This window comes from Ipomoea nil, unplaced genomic scaffold (assembly GCF_001879475.1).
Source record: "Ipomoea nil cultivar Tokyo-kokei standard unplaced genomic scaffold, Asagao_1.1 scaffold0019, whole genome shotgun sequence".
Lineage (NCBI taxonomy): Eukaryota > Viridiplantae > Streptophyta > Magnoliopsida > Solanales > Convolvulaceae > Ipomoea > Ipomoea nil.
This window is the reverse complement of record NW_017616447.1, coordinates 785,629-792,492: the sequence shown is the minus strand read 5'-3', so window position 1 is coordinate 792,492 and position 6,864 is coordinate 785,629.

Below are 6,864 nucleotides of genomic sequence, written 5' to 3'. Positions count from 1 at the left end.
GCATTGTGGTTCACCGCCGGTGTATAGCACTTATACACCGCGGTGTATCAAATATTAATCCTAAAAAATGTTGGTGTAATTGTTTGTTGAAATAAATTGTTCATATTATTTTGATTTTTTTTTTCACACTTTACCGTATATTGTATTAATTACTTTTTTCTAAATACCCATGCATTGACTCTTTGTGCTTCAGTAGGTTGAAAAAGTAGTTATGAACAGATGCTACATTGTAATATAGTCAGTAGCATTCCAAAAAATACCCATGCATTCATTCAATGTAAACTTTAGTAATGGAATATTCTGTTAACTATTTACTATGAATATGTTAGAGTTTATTAAAAAATACAGTATAAAACTTAACATGAGTTTTGGTCAATTAATTAGAATCATGTATTGAACATTGCTGAAACGATACACCTAATTTACCGTATATATTCAACACAGATGAGAAACTATGCCTATTATCATTGTCTTTTTGGAGAAGGATGATTTGGTTATGTTTAGAAAAGTTCATTGTGCCAATGCACTAAAATTGTAGTGAAGCATACTAGGGGACTAGATCAAATCAATAATTCGTTTTTAGCGGAAGTGACAACAAGAGGAAGCATGAATCACGCCAATTACTAGAGTTTGTGTTGCAAAAACTATGCTTGAGTACTATTCAGTGAGGGTGCATGCTTCCATCTAAAACTGTTATGCATCAGTTAATCCATAATTTATGCCACAGTCATAGTAATGCATTCTTGAAATATTTACTTCTATACAAAATTTGATAATATTGCATTGATATACGTCAGGATATCGAATGATACTTTGATACTAAAACAATAATTTAAAAATACTTGGACATTAGACTATTCGCATAATGCGCACGTGATAACTAATATATATGTGCAAGTAGTTGGTGCACCTTTGCAAGTAAAATGTGCAAGTAAAACCACTACAAGTGCACCTACTTTCACATACAAGTGCATGTAATTTTGTCTTGTTAACATTCATTGATCTAAGTTCGTTTTGTTTGGCGTCGCTTTTGTTCTTGCGGAAGAGTTCAGTGGGTAGTTAGTACCCATGAAAACCACCCGCAAACATTCATGCACATAGGTGCACCTACTTATAACTATAGGTGTATCTAGTTATAACATCAGGTGCACTTAGATCTGGACCCGTGACTCACGTTGAATGGTTCTTAGTTCTTTCATGGGCGGGCAGTTCGGACCTGAACGCGATCATGTATATATATATATATATATATATACTAGTATTTTTTTTTATGCGCGATGCGCAAAAAATAGGTGTCCAATATTAATACATTATATTAAAATTGTAAATTTATTTAGATTTTAGATTTTAGATTTTAGATATTAAAATTATTCTAAATAATAATAAAGGCCATGTTTGGTAAATGGCTTTTAGCTGATTGGGTTAATTTGAGGGTATAACTAGTTGATAACATTAGCTGATTGTAGAAATGTGTTTAGTAAATTAGCTGTTAGCTGATAGCTGTTTGGTATAATTTCTTTTCTCAAAAAGCTAATTGAAAAAGTTGCTTTGAGTAGCTTTTTGAATTTTAGCATTTTGGAGTACAAAAAGCTAATTAACCAAATACTTATATTGATTTTTAAACCAAATCAAACAACTAATAGTGGTCAAATAAGCCGAAATTGGCCTATAGGCTAACTATTTTACCAAACAGGGCCAATGTAAATCATTTTTATAAATTTGATATTTATATTTTAGGTAATAACTAATATATAACTCAAATATATAATGTGTATATATTATTATTAATGAAGAAGATAAGAAAATATATGGTGGATGCATGTGCATGGTAACAATAGTGGAAAAGATAACGGAAGTTATAACGGTAGGGGTATGTTTGTACAAAATATTTTAAAGTACAACTTTTATAGCATAATGTACAAAAAAAACTTAACGGAAAAACGGACATAAATGAGGGGTATAACTTTCATTCACACTTATTATGTTTTTAGATTACTAGTTTTTTACGCGCATTGCGCGATTGGATAATGCCCAATGTTTTTCTTAAATAAGTATTTTAAAGTATATCAAGGCAAGATTATATTGGAATTGTTCATGCATAGATAATGGAATGTTGAATTTGTGTATTTAAATTGGTAATTCTAAGTTTACAAATGCAAGATAATATAGTCAAGATTGATTATAGTTGTCAATAAAATAATTGTATGGGTATGGTTGAAACCAAATACGGGACATAAGGGAGAGCAAATAAAAATTAAAGCATAAAATATTAAATAGGAATAAGGGTCAAATAGGCCATTGAACTACCCACCAAAATGCAATTAGGCCATCCAACTCAAAAAAACTACAATTAGGTCCCTAAACAAGACAAATTAAAGCAATTAAACTCCAAGTGACCCGTTGGCCGGGTAATTAGATGACATGGCGGTGAACAAATTAATTTTTTTTTAAAAAAATTATTTTAATTATTTTTAAATTAAAAAAAAAAACACCCGGCCACCTCTTCCCCTCCTTCGTGGACCTGTTTTCGTCTCCGAAGAGCCACGAAGACCATTTAGAATTCTTTCAAGCACTGAAGTAGTACTGTCCCTCCTTGATTCCATTACTCAAACCCAAATCTTCAAGGGAAAATGGTCTTTGATCAGAACAAAGCTCTCACCTCTCTAATCTCTCCTCCTCGGCCAATGACAACCCTCTCTCGGCGGACATTCTCTGGTCACTCTTCGCCGCCCTCTCCGACGGGCTGTCTCTGTAACACCCTGTGTTACGGCCTCTAACCCGAACTAATTATTTAATTACTTACCATTAAAAGAGAATTGAATTCCCTTAATTAATTGAGAAGGGTCCACCATGGATCATGGACCCCTATCCCTAAACCAAACCCTTAATCCTATAAGGAATGGAATAAGTAGATCCCTACCATTCAGACCCTAGTTGGGACTCTTAAATATATATAAGGACCTAGGAGGCACCTAGAAATCACACCACAATAGATTCCACCACACAAGAATTCTCAGGAATTCCCCTAACACTAAACGTAGGAGAAATCACGAAGATGAGATCTTAGAGAAAGAACCTGAGTAGCCAAGGATTCTAATTAAGGCTAAGAGGTAACCCATGTCTCAACAAAACCTATTTTTCTTGCAATAATCTTCTTCATTGGCTCCTTTGATATGTGATTCTATGCTTGCGTCTTGATAAGGCTTTGCCTAAGATTTATATGATGATTATGGGATAATCTTCATGTTTATGAGATGATCTTGATGTTTATATGTTGATCTTGATGCTTATGTGATAATCTTGATGTTCTTGATTCCAAGATAAATTATAAAATCGATCTTATGTTTTAATTATGACTAGAGCCCTAGGGTTAAAACGTGGATTTCGTATTGTGGTATTCTTGATATGTTTGGGTGGAATTTTGCATGATCGGGAATTGAGTCTTGGCATGTTTAGGAGTCGTGATAAGGTGTATTTAATGTGATTCTTGGTTTTAATCCATTACTTGATTATGGGGTGTCATCGTTTGTATTTAAATGTGTCTGGACATGGTTTCGGGTTCCACGGGGGATCCCGGGACCGAGTTATTACATAGGAGTCAGTGGAGGGTAGGTGGGGTCAGGGGTACCCGCTGCCCCATAAGGCCGCTTGGCAGCGGGCAGCCGGGGGGTAGGCGACTGCCCGCCGGGCACCCGCTGTCTCATAGCTTGCAGCCGGCGGGTGGCCCTCCACCCGCCGGCCACTCGCTGGAATCCCGATGTGGATCATGGTGTTTTTCCCTGTTTGATATTTTCCTGTGTCCCGTGGCGTCCCATTGGACCCCGTTTGTCGTGCTTGAGTCTAGTTTGATGTATCGGGTACCGTTCGTACGATAAAAAAGTCTTGTATATTGCATGCTAGTCGAATTGGTGTCCCATTGGCCTAGGAGGAAGGTGCATGAACCCTTAGGCGTGTCTCGAGTAATGTGGTTGACCACGCATGGTGCATGAACCCTTAGGCGTGTCTCGAGTAATGTGGTTGACCACGCATAAGTTATATATGTGCTCCCCTATGATTTCCCCCTCCTTATGTGTTAATGTGGGTTGCATGTGCTTGGCTATGTGTTAATTGTGCATGATACCCCAATTGATTACGATCAATTGGCTATACAGGAAGTTGGATGGGTTGAGAACCATCGGCTGTTATATATATATATATATATATATATATATATATATATATGGCTGCGGTCCATAATCTGATTGCGATCAGATATACATACTATTCGGGTTGCGGTCCACCATTTGGTTGCGATCAAACGTTATAAATGAGCTGCGGTTCATCGATTTGCGATCAATCTCCTTGTGCTGCGGTACAAGCAGGGTGCTTCGGGGCCGTGTCAGAGCTATATGCACTGACCCTCATGTATGGGCATGCGATTGGTCCTGCGGTACCACCAAATGTGTTTACGTGTTTGAAATAGCGATTGAATACTGATATGGTTAATATGAAATAGTCTTGTGACCTTAGGGTGCATGCTAGTATCTTTATATGCGTGATTAATTCTGTTAAATGTGCCTATCATTGCTTGATTGAGTCTATTCTCAGTTTTAAATTAGAGTTTCATAATATATATGTATTCCGGCTTCAAAATGGTTTTTCCTTATATATATATACCTATATTGTATTTAACGCGTTGAAATGGGTTACCAGCATCATTTGCTGAACAGATATATTTGTCTTTCAGGCACAGATGAGTAGCTTCGAAGCGCGCTAATTGGACCCGTGGCTTAGCTAGTTTAGTTCTTTTACCAGCCTGCGTGCCATGATGATGTACTTAACATTTATTTGAGGATTCCTACTGTTTGGATAGTTTAGCCTGTGCTTCTGAGTTCTCTAGCTCAGATGTGGCATAGCACCCCAACAATTATGTTTAGTTATGCTCTGTTCGGGATTTAATGATAGTATTGCCTTTATTTATAAGAATTAAAAGTTTTAAAATTTAGGGGTGTTACAGTCTCTCTCGGCTGGCTGCCACAACCCCAACCCTCCTGGCAGGAAGCTCAAGACGCAGAACGACATCGACTCCTTGTCGCAAAAATTGATAGCCTTAGCAGGGACCTCGAGGTTCTTATCAAGAGTGGAGTTCTCTGCGAAAACAACGCCGTTTCGTCGAGGAGTTATTCGAAGAAGGAGACTATTGGGGCGGAGACGAGGAATCTGATCACTCGGCTCCATATTGGGACCACTGAGTCGAAGAACACGGTGCTAGACTCACTCCTCGGACTCTTGCAGGAAGACGATAAGAACGTGTTGATCGCGGTGTCAAAGGGAGTCTTTCCGATGCTCGTCAGCCTACTCGATTCCACTTCTTCGCCGGAGATTAAGGATGTTGACTCAAAGTGTTTTGTCAAAGTTGTGTGCAAAAAGAATTCCAGTTCTATAAAGGAATACTAGTCCTAAGAGGAATAGCTATTGAAGAATACGAGTTCTAAGAGGAATTGTTATTGAAGATTTTCTAGTTCTAGTTTGATTAGGAATAGCTTTGTTATTCACGAATCTATTAGGAGTAGCTACTATAGATAGGGGTTGTCCTTTATTGTAGAATTCAAGCATTCAACATTAATCTGGTGAGGTATGAGAGTCTTTGAGAATAGGATACTAAATTCCCCTAGAAAGTAGTACATGTTTTTATGTTTCAATAGTTTGGTAGGTAAGATCATTCTATTGTGTAATCTCAGGTTCCAAACAGTGTACTTTAAATATTGAGCTTTTAGTGGATTTAGGCAAATTCTCAAATTGAGAAGTGCCTCGCAGATTAGGGTTGTTTGCCCGAACTGCGTTACAGATTGTTTGTGTTACAACTTCAGTTTCGAAATCACTATGTGCTGCATTTTATATATTTCAATTGGTATCAGAGCCAAACTGCTTAAGTTACTAGCAGGATCCTAATGGAGTTTCCAAGAGAATGACTATCAAACAAAAGGCCACCTGCACTATTTGGTACAAACTTTTCCTACTGGAAAGCTAAAATGAAGATATATATATATATATATATATATATATATATATATATATATATATATATATATATATATATATATATATATATATATATATATATATATATATATATATCTTGGCACAAGGGGAAGGAGTCTGGAATGCTATAGAAAATGAATGGAAAAATCCAGTTGATGATAAAGGTAATCGAAAACCTAAAGCCGACTGGAACCAAAAAGAAAGAAGAGAATATGATTTCAACTCAAATGCAATGAACGCCATCTATGGAGCTGTAAGTGAAGATACATTCAAACTGATCGCCACCACTGGTATAGCCAAAATTGCATGGGATATATTATGTAATCATCACGAAGGAAACACGTCTGTCAGGCAATCCAAATTACAAATGATACAGATAGACTTTGAAAACTTCAAAATGGAAGAAGAAGAGAACATCACTCAATTTAGTGCCAGAGTTTTAAGCATCTCTGGAGATGCGCTCAACCTAGGCGAACCTATTCCTGAACATAGGCTTGTCAAAAAGGTTCTATGTTCCCTACCGGAGATATTCATGATAGAAGTTACAGTCATTCAAGAAAACAAAGATCTAAACACCTACTAACTCAGTGATCTAATGGAAATCTTCAAACATATGAGCTTAAGATACTGCAAAAAGGGAAAAACAATGACAAAGGAATTGCGTTCCAATCAAAGCAGAAAAAGAATCCAGAAATTGATACTGAAACCATGGAACAATCAATTGCTCTCCTAACAAAGAATTTCAACAGAGTTCTAAAAAATTTCAACAAATTTAAAAACAAAGTGCTTCAATCAATCAAGGGAACTTCCCAACCAGACAAAATCAATCTATTTCAAAAGGAA